Source organism: Dromaius novaehollandiae, chromosome 9 (genome assembly GCF_036370855.1).
Source record: "Dromaius novaehollandiae isolate bDroNov1 chromosome 9, bDroNov1.hap1, whole genome shotgun sequence".
Classification (NCBI taxonomy): Eukaryota; Metazoa; Chordata; class Aves; order Casuariiformes; family Dromaiidae; genus Dromaius; species Dromaius novaehollandiae.
In genome coordinates this window covers 15,077,677-15,105,190 of record NC_088106.1, presented here as the reverse complement: position 1 = coordinate 15,105,190, position 27,514 = coordinate 15,077,677, and the positions used below count along the sequence as shown (strand labels likewise).

Genomic DNA, 27,514 nt, shown 5'->3' with positions numbered 1-27,514 from the left:
CGTTCACACTACTGTTTTTTCCGTTCCTGCTTCCCTGGGGATGGATGGGATTTTTCACAAAGCAGGAAAGGTAGGGATGGATTATGACTGTGTTTGCTCTTCTATCAATAAAATATGGCCTGTCCAAATTAGGAGTCTGACAGTTATGGGCAACAAACCAGCTACTCTGTATTCAGTTTTTTCCATCTACATTCAAGTATTGTGTAGTTATTTGTTGCTAGTGTCACTATGCCAGTATGTTTGACCCAAGTCTGGCATTTTATGCCTTTTTTATCATAATTATTTATATTTATAGGTTTGTTTTACCCTATTAGTTACCAGGGGAGTTTCAGAAACGGGTTTTCAGGTCTCCCAGGATGAAATGATCATACTTATTAGGGGAGAGTTAGAAGATAAAGGGACGGAGGGAAGGCTTTTTGCTTTAAAATATGAAATGGAGGAAGCAATGCTGCTGAAATGCTTGCTGTTACATGGCAATGATGAGGCAGGTGCTACATGAGGGGGTGGCATGGATTTAAATGACGAGAAGATGGGTGTGCAGAAGGAGTAGATGGGGTGTGCAGAAGAGGGGTCGATACGGAGGAGGGAGAGAGGGAGAGTGAGTGTGAGTGTGTGTTTTCAGTTGAGACAGAAGATACTGCTTTTTCCTTCTTGCAAGCAAGCTCTCTATGTGTTAAGGCTCTGTGTACATCTCATTTTACATGTGTTTGAAGTCTAAGCTACAAACTCCTCTAAGACAAAGCCTCACCTCGGCTCAGCCTGTTATGGGAAGAAAATCCCTGAAAAGTGGAGGTGACCTGGGTGTGGCTGTCACAGGACAGTGTGAACTGTGCTTTTCCTTTGTCACCTGCGTTCTGGTGCCAAGAATAATCCTTGGCTTCCCTAGGAGACGCCCCAGTGTATCGCTTCAGTCACACACTGCATGAGGCATGGTGCACACTGCCACCGCAGCCAGGCTGGGCGCTGAGCCAGGGCAAGAGCCAAGGGGGCAGATGTGGAGAAGGGCTGTAGAGGTCATGAATTCACATGGCCGCTAGGGAAAGGAGAGGAAGACAGCGGCACGCTAAGCACTGAGCCCACCGGCAGCAGTGAAGGCATCAGTAGGGATTGGCAAAGGACTTTCCTTGTCTCTGTCTCACTCATTCTCGCCTTGCATTTTGGGGGTTGATGAAGAAACAACATACCTTCACTCCTGCGAGCAGTGCTGTAAAGATAAGGGCAAAGAACGTTTCTTGTCCCGTGCATGTTACTTCAGTCTCTCACCTCTTTCTGCACCCGAGGCCTGCAGACTGGAGCAGCAAAATCCAGCTGTTACACAGATGCTGTAGTAAAGAACAGCTGCTGCCGAAGCTGAGGCGCCTGGGAAGGTCATGCTGTTCAGGCCACTGTTAGGTCCTCTATGGGCAGTGAAAAGCACAGCGAGTCAGCAAATGCCCAAGGGCCTGGACAGAAGTGAAGTAAAGTAACAGGTCTGACCTGCCCATGAGACAAGGGGAAAGAGCTCAAAGCCTTGGCATTATATGCCAGGAGCGACTGTAAATTATGGATACACACAAAAATGTACAAAATGCAAAATACGACCTTAACTCTTGGGGCTTCTTTGCTGTCACCGCCAGGGCCTCAGCTGGCCTGCAACTGCAGCCAGCGCTAAGCTGCTCTGGCTGCTGGAGGTCGGTGAGCTGGGGCGGGGGGGGGAATGTGATGTTCTGAGAACAGGATGATGACTCAGCTCCTTCCAGCCCCCTTGATGCACTCCCGAGCCATGGGCTGTGGGGCAGGGCTTGGTGATCATTTCTGTAAGGGCACAAAGCAAGAGCAGAAATCGAGAGTGCCAAGTTTCAAGGTTATGGAAGACTCCCAGGATCAGCATGAAGGAATGAATTTCAAGCATGTCCTTTTTGTGTTTTGAAAAGCTGAAACCTTGAAATAAAGAGCCTCTTATCATGGCTCTACTGGCTAATGCTGCACTGAGCTCCCCACCTACGCACAGCCGCGGCCCAGCTGTGCTGTGTGGACAGAGAGGGCACCACTGCCTGCGTGGGCAACATCAAAGCACATCCATCAACAACACCTAATGTTAGCTTTCAAGGGCACACGCTGGGGCCTGGCAGCAAGGCTTTCTGGGGCTGCCAGTCATGTAGGATTGGCTTACTCCTTCTCTCCTCAGAGCTCCCAGTCCCACAATGCTGTGCCAGCTCGCTAACACATTTTTTCAGCTTGGAAACATGCCCCCACTCCCCTCTTCCCCCCGCCTTACCTGATAAAAGTCATTGACTACATTGCAGCTCCCCGACAAACTAGAGGGACCCCCCCCCCACCAAATTAAATTGGGAGGGGGGGGGCGGTTGTTTAATCTCTGGAGAGATGTGGGGTCCAAAGAAAGGGAGCCTCAAGACCATTACATTGAGTTAGGAAGTCCCTAAAGTAACCAATAACACCGAGCACCCAGGCCCCACCGTAGGCCTGAGCCCAGAGCCCCACTCCTGCACCCAGGCCTGGAGGTGGGTGCTGACTGCAGAGCAGCTCGCACAAGGAGGAGCACTTCTCATCTGGAGATGGGTACCTTGCCAGTAGCTCATAGGGTTGGGTTGGTGGTGAGTGATCTGAGTTTCAAGTGCTCTGTTTGAGAGCCAAGAGCTCCTGGGCTCACAGCAGTCCTGGCTGCTATAGGCATTTAACCCTATAGCCATGGGTTAAAATTCAGGGACCGGGGGGGGCTGAAAAGGGCCCCCTGACCTATTTAACACCCTAGAGATGCACCATTTGCCTCTGCCTGTGTCCCCAGCATTTTCCCTGGGGAATGGAGCCAGGCCCTTGCTTTGGTTGGGCCTCTCTTAGCCACCCACCTTGAGGTTGCAAGGGAAAGCACAGCACCTACCACAGAGGACAGGCATCGATGGCACTGTGATACCACAGGCCTCCTCTGGCCTCAGCTCTGGGTCACTTGCCAAGGCCACTAAGGGCAACTAGAGCAGATCTAGCATGGGAGACTGTTGTGACCTTGTGCATAGGACACAACTTGCCAAGGCCCCAGAAAGCAGTGAGCAGCAACAGCTCCAGTGCTGCCATGCGCTAGTTTTTTTCTGTTGTCTCTCTCACTTACCATTTCACACAGTGGACCTTTGCCTTGATATTTTTCTTTTGCCAGTTCACCACTACACTCCCTGGGAATGCAGCGTTCAGTCCTAAACGTCAGAATAATCTGCTCCTTTGGTCCACCATGTTTGAGCTAATCACCTTTGTGTGGCACTCACTGAGCTGGCCTGTACTGAAAGCTCATTAGTCCTGTGCTACTGGAGGGGGACCGGAGAGCAGGTCTTCTGCCGTTTCCTTTAAGTGCTGAGGTTCCTCACTGCCTGCTTAGCCCTGGAAAACTGTGAGCCCTGTATATTGGCAAAAGCCATGCTAAAATGTTCTCATGTACCTTAGGAAACACTGTGTGCTTCTTGATCTCTAAGAAAGCTGCAAAAATCAGCTCATGGTGTAACAAAATGACTGACTCCTGACATCAGGACAACCCAAACCAGTACAGCTCCATGGCATAGCTCCACACTGTGTCCTGCTGTCCCAGCTCCTGGTCAGGGGGCTGCTCAGCGCTGGGTACCCATCCGCAGTGCTTCCCAAGTGCAGCTCAGCTCCAGGTGCCATGAGGATGGTCATACGCCCTCCACGTGCCTGGGATAGTCCAGGAAAGCATGTGGCTTGCAGGTACCAAGTGGTGCTCCATGCGTTTCTGCCTCAAGCACCTTGTAACCTTTCTTTCCAGGGCAGCTCTCACAGAGGTGGTGTGGATTTTGTTGGATATCCACCTGATGCTTCCCAGTCTGCAGCGAAAAGGGGAGTACACACAGATTTTTTTTTTCCTGCTTTGGAGGCTCCTACAATCTCTTCATTGCTTTTAGCTATTATTTCCCAACATCAAAGTCCTGATGAGTGACCTTTCTTTTTTCCTTTCTCTACCACATACACAACAACTTTTTACGGAGATTTATGGCACAATTTAACATTATAGCAATTACAACCCTTGTCTAGCCTATGTGTGACATTAGCATTCCCCTTCTAATAGTGCTGGAGTGGCACTGGGAGAACGTCTAGCAAAGAAAATGGCCAAGAAATGCAAATGGTAAAAGAAGGATTTCCCCCCCCCCCCCATCAGCTAGCTCACAGTAACTAACTCTGCTGAATCTACAGCAGGCCTTTGCCCCCAAAATAACAGATGTTGCCATGACTTTTGACTGAATGGAAGAACTTGGACATAACAAGCCCAACAGCAGAAAGCACTTCACAGCACAGAAATATGGTTACACTTAAAGGATTCATTTTGCTTTACCCTTGACTGATTTTTAATTTTTAACGGCTGCACTGTTCTTCCAGTACATGCTATGCAACACAGCCCCTCTCACCTAAGCATTAAGGGCAAAACCTGCTAACATAGCTCATTTGGCACATCAGGAACTTACTGGAAAAAGTGCAGAAAAATATCAGCAAGAAAAGCATGCTACACCGTGGTAACAAGCCTGTGCCTCAAGTGTCAGGGCTGGCACCAGTGACAATACACTGTAAAGAGAAGTTGGCATTCAACAAAGCAGCTTTATGAAAGTTGCCTGTCACCGTTATTATTTGCTCTCGGACAGAGTCTGGCTGATAGTTCCCTATGCAGTCCTCTAAGCTGTCATGAGCCTCACTTTACACCTTCAACTGCACTTCAACACCATGAGTGTGAACCCTCCCTGGTAAGGCATCATTTCCCCACTGTCCCGTGCAAGGCTGAAGCAAATGAAGGTGGAGTTTGTACGTTAAGCTGCATCAAGGGGGAAAAAAGGGCAATGAGAAAAGGTGCAAGTGAGTGTCTGTGGCTCTAGAATCCTCTCCCAAAACTAGAACAAAATCTGCGTTGCTGCTGTGGGATGACCCACTGCAAGCACCTATGAGTAAAATCAAACTAAACATGATGGCACTTCCTCAGTGAAGTCATTTCCATGGCATTCACCTCTTCCCTCTCCCACAGCCAATGCTTCAGCCTTCAGGATGACTGAAGGCTGTTTCCATGAAGAGGAAGCAAAGCTGACGTCCTCCTCATCAGCAGCGAGTAAACCTCGTGTGTTACCCTTGCTGGTTTTGCTAGACATCTTGATTAATGACAAAAAACCCCCATAGCCCAGATGATACATTTTTAGCACTGAATTTATATATAACCACATCTCAAACCTAGTCATTCCAGTAGCTGCTGAAGGAAGAGTAGTAGCAAAGCACCACTGCCCATTGAAGTGGCCACAAAGTTAAAGCTAAAAGTAACTACCATTTCAGGACAGAGCATTTCTTTTCATGATACTTGCATAACTCACTGCCAAGTGCACAGAAAGCTGGACCTCTTCCCACTTGCATCCCTCCAGCACTTTGGGTACCTTCTCTGCAGCAGCGGAGGTCTAGGTCAGCACAACTCCAGGGCTCATCTCACCAGTGTGAATACCAGGGAGTGCTGTGAAAGACGCAAGGAGCACGCACTGCACTTGTGCCCTGAGGACAGGGCTCCAGAGCATTCCCCATCTGAGGCAGCCACAGAATCAGGGCAGGAACATTTGACCTCTCATAACTTTCTGGAAAGGCCAGGGACTGTGGTCCAACAGCTGCTAGAAAAGAGAGAAGGGGATTGTTTCATTAGCACCACATGCTGATGCAGGCATGGGGATAATTCATCTTAGGAAATGCCATTAATGTTTACTGAACAATACAAATGAATCTGGGCTTTCCAAAAAGAAAAGAAAACCAATTTAAAAAAAAAAGTGTCTGGATATGGGATCTGAGGCGAAGAAGAGGATAACCCTCCCAAGAGTCTATTAAGAATGGGTTATATATTGTTCCATTTTCCATGCTCATTACAATCACTGCCCCAATAATAGCTACATGCTGTGCCTTTTTCTATTCTAGTACAATTTTCCCCATGGGGACTCAATATCTCAGTTTAAATACTGAGCGGAGTTGGTAGAAGAAAGCGGTGCACTTCTGCTGTGTTAAGCTTGTGTGCTAATCTGCATTTTAGGTAGCTGATTACGACCCCTCTTTCTCATTGCCTAGTGCAAAACAAGAAGGGGGGAGCACAGGGGAGGAGGAAGCTGTTGGCCAGACGGTCAAACTAAATGACATTGTGGAGGTCAAAGTATGTCAGACTTACTGTCTTTCAGAAATTAAGGCTTTGGTGCATTTAATTCCTTGAGCTCTGAGAAAAATTGCGAGAAGAAAAGCAATCGGTGGCTCCATTTTAGTGCCAGAAACTGCATCCTGACCCAGGGAGGGCAGCAGCTGTGGTTTGTTTCTATGAACTCCTAAAGGAGAATGAAAAAGGTTAATGCATAAAATAACTTGACAGTTTCCACTATAACTCCAAATGCACCCACATTTACTATGTATTGGAAACCGAAGCACTGCTGCTCTTAAGCAAATAATTGTTGCATCTCAGAGAAAAGAAGGACAGATTCTTTGAAGAATCACACTAAAATGAGACCACAGGAGGTGAAAGGAAGAACTAGGGGACAGAGATTCAGCTATGGTCACCCATGAGGTTAAGGGCACTGAGCTGAGCATAGACACCTTGCAAACTTGCTCCAGTGCCCCATCATGCTTTCAGGGCTGAACCACAAGATCTGGGGCCGGTCTGTCATTTCTCAGTCTCTCCTGAATGCCCAGGAGAGGAGCCTTCAGGGTTATGTTCAGTGAAGAACATGTGCCCCTAAACTGGAGACATATAAACCTCTATAACCAGCTCCTGGCTTGACTCCTACATGCAGTGATGATTTCCTTTCTCAGGGGTCAAAGCCCCCGCTGAGAGGCACTGCTGGCCCTCCTGAGTCTTTGGGGCAGCCCAGGCCAAACCAGGCAGAGCACTCCTGCTGGGGTGGCAGCATGTTCCCAAACCAAGTGCCCCAACATAGAAGGGCTCCTTGCAGAGTCCTTCCCTTGTCACGACAGAACTCCTCCAAGCACTTACTTCCAGGGACGAAGGAAAGAAGAAAAGCCAAGGCTTACTCTGTCCTGGGCAATGCTGCTTCCAAGGACCCTGGTCTGTGCAGGCCCATACAAATGATATCCCAAAACCTGAGACACAGGGAGGTAGCCCTCCCGTGCTGGTGTTCGTGGCTGCAGCCAGCCTGTGCTCATGTGCAAGGTGGCCGGTGCCCCCAACAGCTGCTGGTCAGTCCTGTGACAGGGCTGTTCTGAGGATCACTACATTTGGGCTTATAAAGCGGTCTGATACTATGATAGCGGCACCCTGCAAAGACAAATAGCTTCCTATTCTGCTGTGCCTTGGGAGAGGTCACTTACAAGATCTGACTCTCACATTGTTTCTTATTAATTTGATTTTCCAACTTACTGCACAAGCTGGCTGGCAAGTGAAATAGCACCACTCAATTCACAGCTAAACAGAGAGGCAATCCAGGGCAGATAGCACAAGTTCAGAGATGTATCATTGCCTGGCAGTAACTCAATATGAAGAACAAAAAGAGGTGTGTTTAACTTTGTGTTGTTTTCATTTTTAATTTCCACTATTTTCTGTGCTTCCTGATACCAGATAGAATGGAAAGCAGAACTAATAGGCAGCAACATATTTGGAAAGCATTGCTTTCTGGTGTGGAAGTAGGAGACTTTCACCCTCTCACAAATAAAAGAATCCTCCTGTGATTCCCAGCTTAGTGATAAACCTACAGAAGTTCACTCTACCTTCAGATAAATACTTTTTGCATGAGAATGTAACGAACTTTCACAAGGTCACACTTAGGGCATGAGAAGGCTTGCCATTCACCAGCAAGCTCAGGTGATGGTCCCAGTGGAGTCGTCATGCTGCAGTATAGGAGCCTAAATCTGAATTAAGACTGTGCAGTCCATGTGGGGAACCAGAGCTCTGTCCAGGGAAAACTCCCTATGGCGATTCAGAGACCAACATTAGTCACCAATGAAGCTCTGGGTCAAATTCTCCATTTTTGGATTTTCCCTTGCATATTAGCCCTATACAACTGAATCCAACTTTTAAACCCTTTGGCCATCTCACTTTTCTTGACTCTCCAAATACAACCACTAGACTATTGCAACCTCTTACACCCTCTATAACCAGAAATACACCTTTTATAAAATGGTAGCTGAAAAGTTTAAAAATCAGATATATCCAATTATCAAGTAGCACTATAATCCTAACCGTAGACATGCCCAAAACTTGGAGTACATATCCCTGTAGAAATCAAGCTTTAACTGTTGAAGCTTGAGACCATCTATTATTAATTCAGTAAAATCATTTTTTCTGTTCAGAGGTATGTTCCTTGGGAGAAGCTTCTGCAAACACACCAGCAGGTGATGGCTTAAGAGCAAGATCAAATGGATGTACTCATGAGATTCAAAGCTGGAGGTACTTTAAATAGAAAGACAAGCTCGTACGTGAAATTGTGAAATCTTTCCAAAGGCAGCATGAGCTTGTTACAGGTGAATGCTGCACCTTTTCTTTGGCAAAGTTGTCTTCTCCTACAGAACTATAGGATTAAGCTTTGAGTCATGGCAGCTTGCACTAAAACAACTGGTCAAGAAAGGAAAGAATCAGTTCCATACTGCCTCCTACCTAGATTTTGCTTTACTTTGAAAATATTAAGGAATCAAGAATCAAATTCACCCTTAGGGCACCTCCAATGAAATCAACGTTCATTCCTTGGAATTAATCTAGCCCAAGCCTCATTTTCTCTTCAACTGCCAAGGTCATTTTCCCATCTGGATTTTGCAGATGCTTCTGCAGATACTGATAAATTGTACCTTTTATCAAACCTTGACCATCATTTTCACAGATAGACAATGACTGGAGAGTGTCAGAGGATCACAGGAAATAACACAAAGACTCTTGGAGTAAATTCAAACCTTATACTTGCTATGTGCCGCTTTTCCTGTCTCCCAAGCCAAATACCATTTTCTTCCACAGGGCAGTGCTGGACTTTGTCTTCCTTTTTCTCTAACATCTCTCCCTTAAGGCTAGATGATACCACTCATCTTTTGTTTTAACATAGGGAAGATCCTCTATTCCACATCTGTAGGATTTCAGCTAATAATGTGACTAGCATTTTTCTGCTGGGGGAAGGACTGAGAAGGACAAAGAAACCATAAACCTAGCTTTTTCTTCTGAGAGGGAGTGTGTGTGAGCCTGTATGTCTGCCTGTGTATGTATGACTATAGCCTTATTCCCTCCCAGGAACACCCCTTTTACCAGTACATGTAATGTCTGGATGTATTTGACTCTGCAGGAGCCTCTGATGACAACAGAGTAAAAAGCATCTTACAGACAGGCTGTCTTAGACCCTGACCTAGTCGGCGTCTTAACAACTGCTTTTGAGGCTACAGTGAGGGTGAAGGCATACTGCGAGCATGCAACTAGGGCAATAGTTCCAAGGTCCAAAAAGCAGATAGGACCCAAAATGAGACTGAGAGTGGTGGCAAACACCCACTTTCACACGGTGCTCCATGCCCGATGCACTGGGTCAAGCCTCCACGTGGCATATCCACCAGTATTGAGCCCTACTACCCCAGATGGGTGCTGTGAAGAGGATGTAACATTAAAACAGAGCACAGTCAGCTTGATTATAAGCTGATATATTGACGAGTAGGGACCAGAAAAGCAATCCCTACCTTGGTGCAGACTGCACAAGGCTATCCTTTCCTGCTTAGGCTAGGCTGACTGAGCAAGGCACCTCCTTGGTTACAGAGCAGTGTCAAACTGCTCCTCAGCTCATGGTCCCTAAGTGCTAAAATACAGAGATGCCAGCTATAAAGTCATAACACTGGGAAATTTGTGGTTTGTGATATTTTAATATCCTGAGCAGAGGATTATTTGCTGTTTAGTGTGCTTTAAAATGTTCTCCTTCTGGACAATTGATAGCTTTACTGCTCCATGACAGAATAATAAACAGCTGTGCAGTTAAAATAAACGAGATCCTCTGGATCATCTCAGGGCATCATCATGGCAAACTTGGAGCCATGTTAGGTCATAGAAAGGGTGAGGGGTTATGGGGAGGATTTGACAGCTGATGCAGCGACTTGCAGCTGTTCAGAGTTCGTGTGAGAGGAAAACTTACAGCAGATTATTCAGGGCAGAAAGAACAGTTGTAAATCATGGAGTCTTACCTCTTGTATAACACAGACAAGTGTCTTACAACCAGAAGTCATACATGGGCTTGGTCAGAGGTACCCAGTTACAGCAGCGCTGTTCCAGTCACCTGCAGTTTCACATGCCAAAATTGTATTTACCTAATGTAGTAGACAGTTCATCAAGAGGCTGGAGACCAGCTAATCAGCTTCTATAAATGTTCATTTCTTGATTATTTATTCAATAAGGATCACATCAAAAACACACTGGAAGTAGTGAAAAGGCTGCTGTTGATATTGCAGCAGTCTGAATCAGACCTGAAGAGCTGACTTTTTTATTTGCACAGCTGGAACATGGTACCGACTCTTCCAACAGTCTGAATCAAATTATGAGCTCCATTTTGAATAATATGCTCAACACACATCTAAAATTGCCTGAGCGTAGCCTCTTGCATGTTCCAAACAGCTAATCTGCCTGCATTGACATCCCCTCAGAAGAGTTATAACCCAGCATCACCTATTAACCCACTTCCATGCAAAATGGTTTTTGGCCCAGGTAAAAGAAAGGATGGCTGGCGACAACGGCAGAAAAGACAGAGTGTGGCTCAGGAGAGGATGCAGGTCTAGCAAGTGGAAGCGAGGGGAGGGAATGGGGCAGGGAGGACAGACTAGCCACCGGGCACAACAAAACACCGAGGAGTCAGGTAAATGACAGTGACAATATTGACAGTGAAGGTCACAAGCATGGCAGAGATGTAGGAAGGTCTCCAAATGTCTTTTCATAATTTTTTTTTTTTTTTTTTGCTTAAAGTTGTTTGGTCCCTCTCTGTCTGGTCCCCACATCCCTGTGCCCCTCTGCATCCCCAACCTGGCAGTAGCTGAAAGCCATCTTCTGCTGCAGCAACTGGGACCCTTGCAGCGCTTAGCAGAGTGAAGAAACAGTTCACCTCAGTGAATACTGGAGCAATACTCCCCTGGCTGCAACTACACACAAGCCAAATAAAGATGTGAGCCTCAGTAGCTGGCAATCCTTGTTATATGTTAAGGCACATGTTAGATGTGGAGCCAGAGCTGGTTTTATTGTGTGTGGACCGCATGATAATGAAGATCTTCTGCCCAGTTTCTAGACGATTGAGAATCTAGGTAATATTTTTTGATGCAACAGTATTCTTCCAGTGAGAAGAAATACTGCCTCTGATTTGTATTCCTCTGACTTGAAATCATTCATTTTAAATGACTGTTTGTTCTGTTAATTTAGAATCCAGGCAGGCATGGAAACAATTTATTTTGGTTTCTGAAAGGAACTGAACTTGAGTTTGTTAAGCACATATATACTTTGTTGCTTTGGGATGCAACTCCCTGCAAGAAGGAGATTTCTTTATCACCAGCAGCTCCATACTGAGCTCTCTGATGATATTCCCTAAAGAAATCACTGGGGGCTTCCCCTTTGCCTTTAGTGGGCTTTGAAGCAGATGCAGTGATGGTTGCTTCAGTAAGTCCACCAGAAGTGTGGCCCTCCATGTGCACAAGGTTAGTGAAGTCAAATAGCCAGCTGGCTGAGCTCTGCCACCACTCGTCATGTTAAGCCCAAGAGGCTGCTCCACCTCTACAGCTACTGACTCTGTGTCAACACTAGCTCAGTGGGCCTGAAGCCAGATGCGGTGACCCAACACGCAGGAGCAGGAGTAACATTGCTTTCTGGTGTAGAAGTAGGGGACTTTCACCCTCTCACAAATAAAAGGATACTCCCGTGATTCTCAATTTAGTGATAAACCTACAGAAGTTCACTCTAACCATAAACCACTTACCTACCACTTCTCCAAAGTGTTCAAATCTGAAGCCTGGGCACATCCACATCTCAAAGACATGGCTTCTCCCAAAGAGCAGTTCTCCCTGCCCCTCACGTAAGGTCCGAGGGTGCGATTTGGTGGCCCACGCGCAGCAGCAGGGGCACCTGAGGAGGTGATAGACGGTGGCCAAAGGCACATGGCTGCACTACCCTCACTGCCACTGCCTGTGGAGCATCAACACATGCAGCATGGCATCGCCCTAAAAGCATTGGCTGGATGCAACACCCAGGAGGGGAGATTTCTCTGTCCCCTCCCTCCCATTTGCACAGCACAAACTCTACATGGGCCCCACTGAGACATCTCATTTTGCACTCACCTCTCCTCAAGCCGAAGTGTCAGCTGGTGGCCGATCTGAGGGAAAGAGCTTCCTCCACAGGCTCAAGGCTTGTGACAGAGCCAAAGGCTCTTTACAGCATCTCATCCTGCCTTCTGCCTTCCTCTTTGACCTGACTTAGGAAGGTAAATTAAAAGTCAGTTCTGTCGCACCATTCCTTGACTCCTCTACAGGAGTTATTTTCTAACAGTCATGTGATGAACTGAATGTTTTTCTGATTTATGCCTGATAAACAGGAGGGCACAGTCAGTGCCACGGTGACTTCCACTGCCATCGCCACATGATGCAATGGACAGGAGTCCGGGCCAAATGTGCCCTCTGGCCAAACTCCGCTTCCCAAACAGTGGCCGCTCATTTCCAAACCCCAACATGAGCCCTCCTCTCCTCTGCAATGCAGAAAACCTTGTGCTTCCCACACCCTCTTTGGAAACTTAGAGCCTTGCTGCTGGGAACATGGACAATCTCTTCCAAAAATCCTACCCATGATGATACAGATAAAATAGGATTTGTCTAACTATTCCAGTAAACAAATGATCAGCGTTCATTTCTAATTACTTCTGTTATATTTGTGTCTGCCTCACAGCAGATTTCCCAGGAAAGAGTTCTGATATCTGTTAACTTTATTTTCCTTAATGTCTAAGCAAAATCCATTTTTTGAAAAATGCTTGTTATTATTTGAAGCAGAAAAGTAACTGATATTAAACAAAAGCTGGGTAATACCATCTTTTGTGATATGCTGAGCAATGACTTGGACTACAGCGTTGTTACATGAAGCAAGGACGTGTTTAAATAGATTTCATTCTGGTTTTGTACTAAACCTCAGTAATAGTATATTAAATACATGTATTTCAGTACCCCAGCACAGACATTTTGTTCTGTTAACTCAAAATGTTTCATTTTGCCACTCGGAGAATTCTTGCCAGTTGGCAGCTTTGCATGTGTACTAAATTGCTAAATTTCTTAGCATTTACCCACTTATCTAGTTTGACACAGCATGCCTGCATGAGGCAGAGGGATTTGGGCCTCGGAATACAGGCCTTGCACTATCAGGATTATAGACACTTAAATTGGCACTTTGTAGTCAAATAGCATGGCAGTGGCCCCCTTGCAATTAAACTGATAATCAACAAAATATGTTAGAAGTTTCATGAATTGAAACTGTAGGCACCTGACAGCAGAACAATTTGCAGGAGAGACTGCACTGTCAGAAAGAGTCATGAACAAAATCTGTCTCTCGTTTACTGCAGGCAGATCATCTCCTTTCAAACTGAAGAATGAATTCATGGCTGTATCTCTGCACCAGCTACCCATGGATTTGATATCAGGTTGGGCCCAAAACCAGACAAGAGCCTGTCTCTGTGCCATGGATTCAGCTAAACTGATTTAGCAATTAACTGCTGCCAAAAGGAGGTGGAAGGTGTCACTTGTGCTCATGCTGGTGCTTATCTGACCCCAGTTCAGGGCTGATTCAAGGCACTAAAACAGAAGAAAATGATTTGATAGTTTAGCTCCTGAATGGTCTCACCGCAGGGGCAGCCAAGAGCCAACGCTGGCACAAGGGAAGGAGTGGAAACATGGGGCCAGCAGTGAGGAAGACGTGGTCGGCTGCTATCTGATCCATAGTATCAAACCACGTCCTCAGTGCTTCCTGTCCTCCTAACAGACAGAACAGTCTCCAGATCAGGAGACCGTGGAAGATTTCTGGCCTCTGTCAGATTAAAGAGAGACTCTAAGTCCTAGGTTGGCCTTTTGCTCTGAACCAGACTAAGCCTTCCTTTCTCTGATGACTGGTATCAGAAATGAGGATTAACAATAACCCATTAAGACAAGCACTTTAAAGCTTTGCAGCTACCACAGATGCACAGAGTCAGGGTCATCTCATCACAGATGGCTGCTTTGAGTATTTCTAACACTGTTCCTAACTAACCATCCCAGTGATGGCTGGGACCATAGCAGACTCCCAGATCCCCTGGCCACAGGTCCATGCAGTACTGTCGCAGGCAGTCTGCATGAAGGCAGCCTGCTGACAGCCTGTCCCAGTCTTGATGACAGCAAATAAACTGCCTAAACTTTGCAGCGACGCTGTGCCAAGCTGCCAGCTGTGCTCAGCCCTGTTCTGGGTGCGCCAGGGACCCTGTCTCAAGCACGTCCGTACTTCCAGGTAGACATTACAGCTGGGAGCAAGTGTAGGTCTGAGAGCAGCTCTGAGTATCCAACACATGCAGCAGAGACTCAGCTGTCTTCCTAGGAAGAAAAATTGGCTTCTAGAGCCCCTTACTAAATATTCTTTTTATTCCAAAGTGGAAGGAGCTTGTGGCTAAAATTTCACAATTTGCAGCATTTCAGAGAGCTCTAGTGTTTGATCTGTACTAAAATTCCAGCTCAGGCGGCACAAGTCTTACGGGTTTCAGGGCAGCCATTGTTTCATCTTCTAACTTACACTGCTGAAAGCAGTGAAATTGCCATTTCTCTCCATGGCTTATGATAGGTGAATGGCTCCTAATAAATAGGACAGAGCCAGACCAGGCCTTTGTAACTGTTTCTCAGGGCTTTTCATAGTAGAAGCAGATGAGTAGCTAATAATGGAAAGCATCCTCAATAAAATCAGAAGTCCCAAGGACTTTCTAAGACAAAAGCTCCTCTCCTGGGATGGCCCTATCTAAGGTACACGATAACATCACAGTAAGACTGCCCATAAGGTGTTCCATCATGAAGGTGTTCAACTACACACCTTCTGCTGAGCTCTTTTGTCTACATGATAACCTGAGACACTGTATTTCACATGGTTAGCTATCCTCCACATAAAACAGCATTGCCATTTCTCTCCATGGTAAATCAATAGCATATTAATGACATCAAATGAAACAGCAGCTCTTTCATTGTTTCAAGCTCTTGAGCTGTACAAGGGAAAAATACATTACTGACAAATCTGTTCTTCTGAACCTCTCCGACCTGCAAGGGTTTGAATAGCAGAATAGAATGCCATCTGGCTTAGATAGTTTATTTCCACCACCACCACCAGGTCTGCCTGCCCTTACACCAGCCTTTCCCACCCACCCTTAGCAGAGTGGTTTGGTCTAGTGCCTGCTGCATTGGCTTGAGACTAAGGCAAGCTGGGCCCTATTCCCAGACCTCCCTCTGCTTCATGCTGTGCGGTTCAGATTACTTCTCTGTGCCTCAATCTCCCTGTCTGTAAAATAAGATTAAACCATTGGTGTCTTTTGGAAAGTTCCAAGGAATTAGTTTAACAGTAGAAATAGGGAAGGATCAGGACTATCCAAACTGCTGCTCTATATGCAATGGCTTGAGCTTGAGAGACAATGAGAACTAGGCTCAAGTCGCCTCCAGCGGTTTTTGGAAGCAAACACCCTCATGCTGAAGACGTGCAATTCCAAGTCTCCTTCCTCCTGCACTGCTGCCTTTTTTTCTATGGTGCCAGTGAAAATTACAACTTTGTCATTTGAAAACAAAAGTGCTTAGCTGGCAAGAAAGGCTCCATAAAGAACGCAATGGAAGCTGTCACATCTGTACCATCTGAACACCATCTGTCTCCCAAGTTTACTCTGAAACAAAAAAATCCCATCCAGTTTTTTTCACTATAGATCAGTAAAATGCTTAGCAGTGGTGCTTGGAGAAGGAATGAACACATTTCAGTTAGACAATGGCATCATAAAGCACCAGCTCAGTAAATAAAAACCTGGAGGTTAACATTTTTAGAGATTAAGTAGTCTGTTAAGTAAAGTTTACCGTGGCATGTTAGGGCTTTTGTAATAACCACATAGTTATGTACAGGCAGCAACCAAAACAGGCTCCTTGGCTTCTTTTCAGACTGGTATTTTTGTCTTAAACATCTGTGACTGCCTCCGAGGAGCTACCTGAGATCCAGAGTCTAATTTGGAGCTGCAGACACCTGCAAAACAGAGACATCACTTTTGGTAGAGAATGGAAGGACAGCAAAGTGATAGAGAAGGAAAACAAAAAGGCAATCTTATCTCTGCTTAAAGGGCCTATAACAAATGCTGGAAACAGAGGGTAACTGCTGCAAGTGAGCTAGCTCTATAACACAGCCACTAATTACCGGGATACGTGGAACCGAATGCGGCCGCACATGGTTCCTGAATAACATCTTGCCGAGCGGAGTGCTGAAGTATATACACCACTATTCATTTGCAAGACTCTGTGCAGCCCCTATGGTTAGGAGTTTATCATTTATTACCTTCCCCTCTATAAATCTTAGACTAGCCTCACAGATGTTTTGTTCTGGAAGGAAGGAATGGCGAGAAAGACTGCAAGTCTAAGCTAAGAGCAGAATCTGCTGTTTCTTGGCTGGTTTCACAGACAGCTTTTGCACCTAAAGCAGGGCAAACCTGGATAGTGTTCAACTTCTTCCAAACTCAGACAAGTGTTTTTCATTAAAGTAAAGCAGTGGAAGTAGGAAAGGCTACTCCTGCAGAATGCTCTCGAGGGTCACGGGGCCTTGTGCACAGAGAAGTTCTCACAGTGCTTTTAGGGGAAGTTGTGTCCTCAGCCAGCTTCAAGAAGTGGCTGCTCAGAGCTGCCATCACTGTGACCCTCAGCTGATCTTATTAAATGAACAGGGTTTGCTCAAAGCACCTTGAGAGTCTTCAGTGTGAAAGTCACCACAGAATTCGTGCTACAGTGGATTGTGCCTCAAAACAGCCTCTCAGGCCAGCCAACAATATTGGCCTCACTTTGCATACGGGAAAAATAGGCCTCAGACAAACACAGTCTTACAAAAACACATCTTCCACAACACTGCAGTAACAAGCAGAACAGATACCTCTGGTGTGAGTACTCCCAAAAAACTGCTGAAATCTCCTGGCTAGTGAATTGCCCCAGCACTACAGGTCTCTAATTTCTGTATTGCAAATACTGCTTCTTAATAGCTTTTTCCCCTGCTCCGCATCATTTTCCCCCCCACATGAGCAGAGAGATTATCTCAATTATTCCAGCTGTTGTGCTACACCATACTGAACATAATCAAAGCTAACAAAGCATGCTTCAGTAGCTCCATTATAATCTGACATTGAAAGCTGAAGATCCTAAATGAACAGTGCTTAAGCTGATGTCATACTCGAGGGAGTTCAGCGGGGGAGAGAAGAGGAGAAGAAAAAAGAAATCAAGCTGTGGATTTTACACAGCTGGCGATTTTTGTTATGATTAGAAAACCTCAGAGAAGTATTGATATGATGGGATGGGAAGAAGCCATAATGCTGGGGGTGTATCAGTCTCTATCTTTTTGAAATTCAGCCTTCTTAGACAAGAGAAACCTCAGATTATGAATACAGATTTACCTGGGATGATCCTCATACAAGGCCCTGGGTAATCCTACAAATTCACTTAAAACACGGCAACAGTTAACAAAATGGCTTCTTCAAGGCATCCATTTGAAATAAAATGAAAAGAAAAACAAAGCCTTTAAAGTAGAGGCCACATTATACATAGTTCCAGCTCATTTTCCTAAGCAAAGAGCTCCAGACACACCCAGCTCCTGGAGCTGTAGCCATAGACAAAAAGCAGCCCATCTGCTGATCCTGGAAGCTCCATCCAAGCTTGCAGCAGGCAGCATATAAAGGAGATCTCAGCCTAAACACAGTGTGGGAGGGTGAACAGAAATGATTTGCCCAGTGGTTAGTGGTAGAAAGGGAGTTGGCACTGGATCCTAATCCAGTGTCCAAATGGTGAGAACAAGCACTGGTTACCTGGCAATGGAGGCTGAAGAAGTTCCCCACGCTGGGGTTGGCCTTGCTGAGCTGCCCTAACTCTGGGCATATTCCCTAGAGCATTTGCTGGTCGGTTACAAGGGACAGCCCCTGTCCACTTCTATCTTTTTGGCTGCTAAATCTTGTTCCGAGAAACTGATAACACCCCTTGTGCCCATGAAAAGGCATTTTCCTCCAAGGATGGCTTTTCAAGTGCTATTGGGGTCCACACCATGTGAGACACATTAAAACCCTGCACATCAGGGACCCTCAGGCTATCTCCAAGGAGCAACAGAGAAACATTTTCCAAAACACAAATGATCAAAACTGTCCCCCATCATGACCCCTCTCTTACAGACTTCTCAAACTTTTAGTCCTGTAACACGAATGGTGACATTCCCAAGTGCCTGCCCTTCCTCTCTCGGATGCTGAAAGGGCCGGAAACCTTCCAAGTTTTCAGGCGGAGCCATTTCAGCAGATCTGAGAAACATTTCTTGACATCTCACAGTTTATTTGAACCATAGCAAACCCTTCTCCATTATCACCCTCTAATATCGCATCCCAGGGATGCTCCCTCCAGGGGCATCCAGCTCTTCATGGAAAGTGCAGAATAATCTCCCCAAATCTAGGCTCATGTTGTCAGGAACAAAAGAAAAGACCTGCTGTGTGTTGTAGAGTCTATGACACAACTCAACAATCCAATTTCTGTGTCATACAGGGCAACATTAAGCATACATATAGCAAATTTAGTGCAAAATTCGTCCACTCCTCCATAAGACATCATGCCCAGGCAATACACACATGCACACACAGAGGATGTGGAGCTCTCTAATGCCTGGTGCCTGAAATGTTAATATGCCACAGCAGAAACAAGGTAATCTCTGAAATGAGGACAGTGCTCTGCAAACAGATTGATCCAGGGTTGCCCTTCAGTTCCCAGCTGCTGACTGACAGCAAATTGATCACAACATGGCTTGAATTTCTCTCTTGATAATTCAAGCATGTCAGGGCCAGGAGCTCCGTAAATGCATAATCTGTGTCTGGCACTCACTCGCTCTGTACTAAACACCCTTTGGAGCAAGCTGTTTCTCTCCTGGTCAGTTAACTTTCTTATCTGGCTGAACTCCTGCGGCAATAAGTATAGCAGATCTCCTCCTCTGAGGCAGATAAGTAAAACATACTGTAAAGAAAAGTACAAGGTATTGGCACGTCTCCCCCAAAGGGGCTATCAGCAGCTGAATGCCACGCTCACCATGCACAAATGTGAGAAAGGAGTGGGGTATTTTTTTGAGGGCTCCTTTGCTCTCCTCTCGGCCATCCTCACTAGTGACTGATACACTTTTTGTTCTTCCTCCCTTTGGCTCAGTGGGGAAAGAGCCAGGCCGGCACACAGGCCACAACAGCGTCTTTGCTAATTCTCAAAGTGCCACCTACAGTTTGTGTGAGTGCATGTGTACGAGCACACACATTCGTAGGCAGAGAGGGAGGTGTGCTATGAATGTATATATAAATATGTGTGTGTGCTGAGACAGGACCAAACCTGCACACAGCGCACACCTGAGAGGATGGAAATAAGCCTGGAAATGCTTCTGCACTTCTGGGGAAGGTGTTGATCAAACAGACTCTACAAGAGTACAAGCCTTGCAGGGAATGAAGTAAGGTTGTTCTGATGGCATCTTTTATGCTTTGAGTGGTCCTCCGTCCCTAGCCCTGCATAAGTGCCTCAAGTGCAGGAAAGTGATCTGGTAACTATTTTCATGACAAAATACAATTGTCGCTTTTGCCGCACCAGCTCCCCAGAGATGCCAGGCAATTGATGGCAAGTGTTAGAGTGGGGCAGAGCAGTGCCTTCAGTAGTCGCAGCAATTTAGCAATCACCACAACCACCTTCCCCATGCTGCGAATGCAACAGCTGAGAGGCCTGGAAGAAATGAAAATATACAGGCAAGACTAATAGGTGCCTTCAAAAAGAGGATAGCAAAAGCTGATTTGATATGTCGCAGGCCCAGTCCAGACAGAGGTGAATGAGGAGGTGATCACAGTCTGTTTTTCATTCAGAGACTTCAGAGGAAAGACCTGTACAGAGCAGCCAAGGGACAAATTTTTGTGGCCAATGAAATCAATCTGAACTGACTACTTTGTTCAGGACCTGCTGAAGGGAGTTCAGAAAAAAAAAAAAAAAAGTCTGTTAAGAGGTTTGGGGATCTGGTTCTGGGTTTTAACCAGAGCTGGCTTTTTAAACTGAGTACCGTTTTTCTTCATTTGCTTATTTTCAATGAAAAATGACATTTTTTCCCAAAATTTTTGAATTTTTGATTTTTTTCAAAAAGCATCTTTCCTGCTCCCAATAAATGACTGAAATAGAAAAACATATTTTTTTTTTTATCATTTTCTTGTGCAGATATTTTAAGAGAAATGAAAGAGGACTTCACTGGTCATATCTTGTCCTATAGCAGTCATGTTAGCTGAGATGCTCACAAAAGCCATCCCTACATCCCCTGGAATAATAATGAGCAAACACTCTCAGGTAGAGAGGCCCTCCCTGGAGATTTGCCTCCTGCCTCATCTGGGTACTTCCACGGCTCTGCAGCTATGGTGTCTTTTCCCTGGGGTTTCATCAAACTCAGAGAAGGCCACGATAAACTAACACCTCCAGGGGACTGCAATGACCAGATCACCAGCTTTTTTGCCCCAAACTTATGAGGAAGAACCCTGGAACTGGGTTTCACAGCCTGTCCATGCATCCAAGCCAAATCAGCTCCATGCATGAACCTTGATGAGAGCTTTGTTGTGTAGGTGCTCTATACTCACATAGTAATAGCTCATATCCTAGAGAGAAAAGGCAAGGTGTGGGAGAAAAAAAGACAGATCACTGAGACAATGTGGCATGGCAAAGCTATCAACAGCTGCCCAGCTGGATGAGGTCAACTGGGGACACAACCATGAATCCCTGACCAGCGATGTAAACACAGAGCCATCCTTTTCAACAGCGCTCCTTGGGGCATCACGCCTTTTCCTTAGCCATCACAAATCCACATACAGAACAGGCATAACCTGTAAAATCACAGCCCAATATTGCCTGGCCAGGTTACTTACTAGCACGAATGACTATGACAGAGAACATTAATCTTGACTCATTGTACAGGGCAGATGTCAAACAGCCTCTGTGTTTGCTGAAGAGCCCAAAACATGCAGGAAAACCACCCTCTGGCATTAGCAGATGTTTATAGGAGAAGACCCTGCAGAGGCCTCAGTGCTCTGCTCTGGATCTACTCTTTGCTCCCTGCTCTAAGCAATCTCAGAGAACCCAACAGAATGCTCTGTTTGGACATGGCCACACTTAAAAGTGGTTATTTACAGCAATTTCACCCTGACTGACAAGAAAACAGGAGAAGAGAATCTTTTCTTTGTACATCCTGTGGCTTACAGCCCAAAAGCAGCTGGACTCTGGCCAGGCTATGAGAATGAAAGACAATATTTTGGGGCAGAGACAGCTGTGAGCCCAGCTTCTTCCTGCAATTATTTGACTTTTTAAAATGCACTTAAATGGAGAGATTGTTAACTAATTGGATGTTTTTCAATTTGACTCTTTGCTTTGGCTCCCTCTATAATAGATGTACAGACAGCATATTCCCAGTACCCCCTTCAATCATTCCTCTCACCAGTCCATCTTTTTTTTTTTTTTTAAAAAAAAACCTTTTTGTTGTAAGTTTAAACCTTTTGTGTGAAATGGGAGGTGGAAGACATTTCTTCCTTTCTGTGCATGAGAAACACTTTTAGTCTACATTTTAACTGTTTTTTTTAGCTTTTGAAGTAGTAAACAAAATGTTAAAAGGTCAAAAATCAAAATGAAACATTTAGGTTGCTCTAATTCTTTTTTTCTTTTCCAAATCTGCCATCAGCCATTTGAGATTTCAATTTCTGTTCCAAAGCACCAAGAAAATAATTTAAACAATTTCAAAACTCTTCCAGAAATGGGAAAACCATTCTCACAAAACCATCTAGACAATTACTGTGTCTGTCCCTGAGGGTTGACCTAACAGCCACCAAGAATGGCAAGAAAAGCTCATTCAAGGGTTGGCCTGGCAGGATTTGGGGTTGGAAGGGTATTTAAATAGCTTCTTCTGGGACAGGCCCTTAGGACTGTCAGAGACTGCAAGGGTAGCCAAAGCAGCTTTTGATTTTTTTATTTCTGTAGGAGGGTTACTTACCTGGCAGATCTCCACCAGACCTGCTGTTCTCCTGGTATTTTTCTGCTACAGGAGAAACATTTGGTGGGTGAGAAGAACGTGAAAATGCAAAAGCAACATTTGACCAGGCAACTCCCACTCTTCAAACCCCCCAAATATATGCACGCATGAGTGAGCTGGATCAGTAGAAGCTTAAATCCCAAATGTAGGTGGAGTCAATCAGCAACACCCTTATTTGTAACCTTCCTTCTTCCCAGTGCCTACCTCTGTTAATTTGGAGCCTCATAGCTGCTAAGCAAGTTGGTAAGAGCCTCAGGGACTGGGGGAGCCTTGCTCAGGGAAGTGACTGGGGTTCAGCCTGTAGGTTCATAGCCACACATCTGTCTGAAGGAATCTGGCTTTTGGAACTAAGCCAGCATCTTTTTGGAAGTGCCACAGATTTAGCCAAGCACATGTAGCTGAAGGTCCCCTGAGTATTTAAACTGCAAGTGGGTGGGGAGACTTTGTTTAGCCCTATCATTACGGCAGTGTTGAAAGACAACAGTTAAAAGGTCACCAAACATTCCTGGACCATCCAAGCTGGCTTTCTTTAGCAGAGAGCAGTCTCCTCATCTACCCCACTTGTGAAAACTGCCCTGTGCCCCCATCTGTGAGCAACTAGCAGGATGGGAACTGTCCACCCCGGCTTGTCAGACAGCATTTCAGGAATAAATGCATTAACAGTTGCGTTAGGCACTATAGTAATGAGAGAAGGGATGAATACAACAGGTTACAACACATTTGATTCCTTATTGTACCTCCCGGATCAGACCAGGCAACGTGACTTCATGAAAGTGCTACTCACACTGACAGCTCCTGGAGAGTCCAACAGCTCCAGCACATAATTAGACAAGTCCATCTCCTCTGAATACTTTTCTCATGATTTGAGTGGAAAGAGCGACTCTGGCTGCTCTTCGCTTCTGCTGCGACTTCACACCTACAGCATTTCCATGCATTTCCAGATGTGCACACACTCAGTGAACTGGAGAACTGAGCAGGATGAAATATCAATGGCCCTAAAGCCCATATTTAGCTGCAGTCATGAAAACACAATTCTGGCTTTGATGATATAGAATCCTGATGAATTCCGTATGTAAATACATGTTATACCAGCTAACCTCAGGTGAATCCATATGTTGGTGCACCAGCTATTTGCTCCAACATGAACATAAGTCTTTGGGAAAAAGAGGAGATGCTCTGTTTACACGGCTCTGTGACAGACAAGTGAGCTGTATATTTAAATTGTAGGTGGAAACACCTACTGAACATGTGTTTTTTTTTTTTTTTTTTTTTTTTTTTTTTTTTTTATAATTAGGACTCACACTATGCTTCTTAAAAAAAACAGCTTTACTCCAAACTCAGCTTCCTCTCCTCCCTCCACTGCAGGCTGTGTTGCTGCTTTGCTTTGTGAGCTCCATAACACTGTATTTACTGATTCAGCTAACAGTTAAGGAAGGTCGAGCTGACCTTGTCGTGTGCAGGCTGTCTGAGTAGGGAGCCTACTGGGGACTGTGTGTGTCTGGCTAATACGGCCTCCCGGTGTCGTAAGCCTGCTACTTGCTGGAGTTAATATTCACACCCACTCTGTGCAGGCGTTGCAAATAACCAAGGAACAATTAACCTGCCACAAATGCTTGTTTCATCATTTTTAATCCAAGGTGTTGACAGGAAAACTAATTTTTTTTTTCCTACTTGGCTTAGAATAAGAAACAGTGAAGTCTAGATTTTACTGATGAAATGCTTACTAAAAGTAATTCTGAAACAATGAGTTCCCCAAACAACCTCTCTTTGCCCTGTAGTCTTCATACAGCATGACATTTAAACTTCTTATGACTTGTACCTGGTTTTGTAAGAGAAAAGCCCTTTTAAAACACAGCGATGCCTAGTGACTGATGCAACTACCTTGTGTTTAGAAAGAAACAGTTAAGAGAAACATATTAAATCTCACGACAGAGCCAGACCTGCTGTTTCAGTTCCTTTGAGTCAATCAGTGCATTGTTGCTGCTGTAAATCAAAGGCAATCCTGCAGTACTACACTGTATTATAAACCACATACTGCCCTGCAAAGACAAATGCACCTGACTATTAACTATAAGAATTTATTCAAAGTTCATAATCTCCCAATGTTTTCTTTATAGTCTAAATAATCAAATACAATATTTTGACTGACATATTTTATAGAAGCTAAGTGCCAGAGGCATGCATATATATAGATATATGCACACATGTAGTTACATCTCACATATATATTCATTTCACTGCACAGAATGATGGAATCATTGTTACATCTTATATAAGGCCACATGCTGTTTTCTGCAGATCATGATTCCAACTTCTGTTTAAAAACTGCAGGATATAAGCCCCAGATATTCATAATACATTCCCAGCCTTTTGAGGAGCTGCAAGGAAGCAACTTATATTTGAGTTAAAACTGTTCCTCAAGAAACATAAACATTCTGAATAGCGTGATTTTTCAGGCCACTGTAACTGAAAGACTGTGGAACAAAGGAAATAAATGTGCACAAGACAAGACTGATGAGCACTCTGAGAATACTTATATTGCTAATTACCAGAAAGGAACAAAATATTAGTGTACTTTATCTTCACTATATCCTTCCATGTCCTATCAAAAATGAAACAGGGTTTAGGACTGCTAAAACCTTCTGCAAACTAGCAACTTACTATGAATTTCTCCATGGGAGTTCTTTCTCTTTAACTTGTAAGTGGGACACGCAGCAGCAGCAGCAGCATGACTTTGTTGAAAAGCCAAAGCACAGTTGAGACACCTTTACTGATTTATGTACCCAGATGTTTTCAAAAAATAGGTCTGACCCAGGTGCCTTTCTCACTTTTGCAGTGTGGGCACGAATGTATTACTCGAAGCCCTGATATCTACTCAGGGACCACAGAAACGCCTTGAAACACCCCGCAGTGAACACAGCATTCCTTACCCACAGCGAGAGAGGGGTAAAATGCTTCGTTGTCAATGTAAGAGCATAATCCACACACTACATGAACTGGCAACTTTATCATCTACTGGATCCTTTATGTTTTGAAAGACAGAGAAATGCTGTGATCAAGAGCTGGCTCTCAGGGCACGCTTCCACTGAAGTCTGGGGAAAGCCGTGGAGTTCAGCTGTACGAGCCAAAGACTTAGGGCACAAAAGAACAAAGCGTGGGCATTTGCCAACTCTACCTTCAATCAGGGCCTCAGTTACTGCAAAGATCCGTTACACCTGTCACAGGAAGCACCTTGAATGCCGAAAACAGTGGGAACTGAGCTAACAATAAATCTCTGTTACTGTGGCTGTCTAAGGCAATTGGCAGGTTTGTAAGTATAACGCTTACATATATGGTGTCTGTGCGACTGCATTATGTATGTGCATCAGCAGTGGATTTCACATTAGAGGTTTATATAGATACATGCACATTACACAAAAATGCAGACCCAAAAGATGTATTTTTCAATGTAGCCCACTGCCATTCCACATGACCTAGATAATTCAAGGGCAGGAAAGCTACATAACGTAGTATCTTTGCTGATAACAAAGCAATAATCCCCTCTCTGTGAGGAAATGACAGGTTTGAAATTGCCTTGTGTTCCCAGGCTTTAAACTTGGCAGCATGTCGGTTCTTGTAAATGTTTCACTCCAGAAGAGTCTGGCTATCCATTATTAGCAGCTAATTCACTGTCAAGCACGTGGGCAACAACATTTGGACACAGGCAATGAAGCACCAGCTGTTAGCCTGCTGCAACTCCCCACACATTAAAGATTGGTGCATTTCCTGACATGGGGATTTATTTCGTGTATCGTGGGCCACAGTTCTGGTGAGAACAGTAATTCAAAAAAAGTCTGTGGCTTGCAGAGAATCTCTTTACCTGTCCAAGCCATGGGCAGTGGGAAGAGAGTTTATTTCGCAGTAAAAAACATGGTGAGAGGAGTAACGAGTGTTGAAAATTCATGTCAGGCTGAAAAACACTACTGCACTTGTTAAAAGTAGATGTGTCTGCCACCTAAGCATTCTTCCCTTGCAGCTAACCTGAAGGGAGCATTTTGGTTGATGTTAATATCTGATAACCATATATTTCAATTTATAATGCTGCCTTTTTTTAAAACTTTTTTAAAAAAGTTTACTTAAACTTTTTTTTAAAAAAGTAATTGTCAGTAATGAAAAATTACAAATAACTTCATAAATATCAGCATGCTCTTAAACAGGGAATGACTAAATTCACTATGGCTTATCTGCCACAAAAATCTTCTATTTATAACAGCATCTCCTTTAACTAATTAGTAGGATTAGCCTTACTGGGCTGTTTGTCAGTAGGATCCAAAGACCCTCATCTCCTGCTCTAGCCCTAGATACTTCACATCGTATTCTGATTAGCTCCTGAGGGCTCTCTCCTACCCGTGTCCTGATTAAGTCAAGACTCTCTCATACCTCGACCACATCCTTCTGTCATGGCTAATGTATTATTCTGCCATGAAGTCACATCTGGATATGTACATGCAGCATTATGACACACAGCACCAAAATTCTAACTAAACTTACCACCATCACAGCAAGTCCTCAGTCATATTGGCTATATTATCTCCGATTCCTTTGCTCAATCAATTGCTGTTAAGCAGACGTAATACCATTTTTTTTGCCTATGTCTGAGTGAGAGAGAAAAGTCTTCCCAGAGGAGAGGGGAAAAGCCAAACTATTCTGAACCTTTGCCAAGAGTAGGAGGAATGCTTAGAAAAGAGGTGTTGATAATAGATTCAAGTAAAGGAAGGGAGCGAGGAGGAACAAGCCCTAAAATATTTCCCTTTTTTTCAATTGTTTGTCCCCTATGAAATAGGCTGAGGAACCCAGACCAGACTGTAAAGACAAAAACTGTGGAGCAAGTGAGATCTGCCTGGGGAGATACCAGAAACCATGTGGAGTTGGCAGTGGTGCGGTAAAGGAGAGGTGGAAATCCCCTTGAGGATGTGACACTTACAGAACTGCAAAAATGCACATCTAACAGAATTCAGACAGCTCCTTAAAAATCCACTGGGAAATCCAGCAAAGATACAAACTATGCTGGTGGTAGCACAAAGGCAGGACCTCGGAGAACAGGGCTGCTAGCATTTGCATTACCAGGAAGCATGCGGAAAGCACTGCACTGTGCTCAGACTATTTACATGGTGATTTTCCTAGCTTCAGGAAGTGTTCATGCTGTCCCTCTGAGAAGCCCATTTTATATTTATAAGGCTTTATGAACTTGCAAAATCTTTCAGAAAT

At 44.8% G+C, this 27,514-nt stretch overlaps 1 long non-coding RNA gene across 2 annotated transcripts in view; it reads right to left on the bottom strand.

The window, feature by feature from the left end:
* Positions 1–1,140: 1,140 nt before the first annotated feature.
* LOC112979389 (uncharacterized) overlaps positions 1,141–27,514 on the bottom strand; it is a 39,627-nt gene continuing 13,253 nt past the window's right edge. Inside the window, exons 3-10 of one of the 2 annotated variants that reach the window (XR_010390485.1) lie at positions 16,042–16,204; positions 12,277–12,410; positions 11,919–12,064; positions 10,150–10,241; positions 6,173–6,323; positions 4,461–5,630; positions 3,104–3,824; positions 1,141–1,794 (exon numbers count right to left, since the gene is read on the bottom strand). This is a non-coding gene — a long non-coding RNA (uncharacterized LOC112979389). Of the gene's footprint in view, positions 1,795–2,252; positions 3,825–4,460; positions 5,631–6,172; positions 6,324–10,149; positions 10,242–11,918; positions 12,065–12,276; positions 12,411–16,041; positions 16,205–27,514 lie in introns of those variants that run through there. The other variant, XR_010390484.1, reaches the window with a different exon arrangement.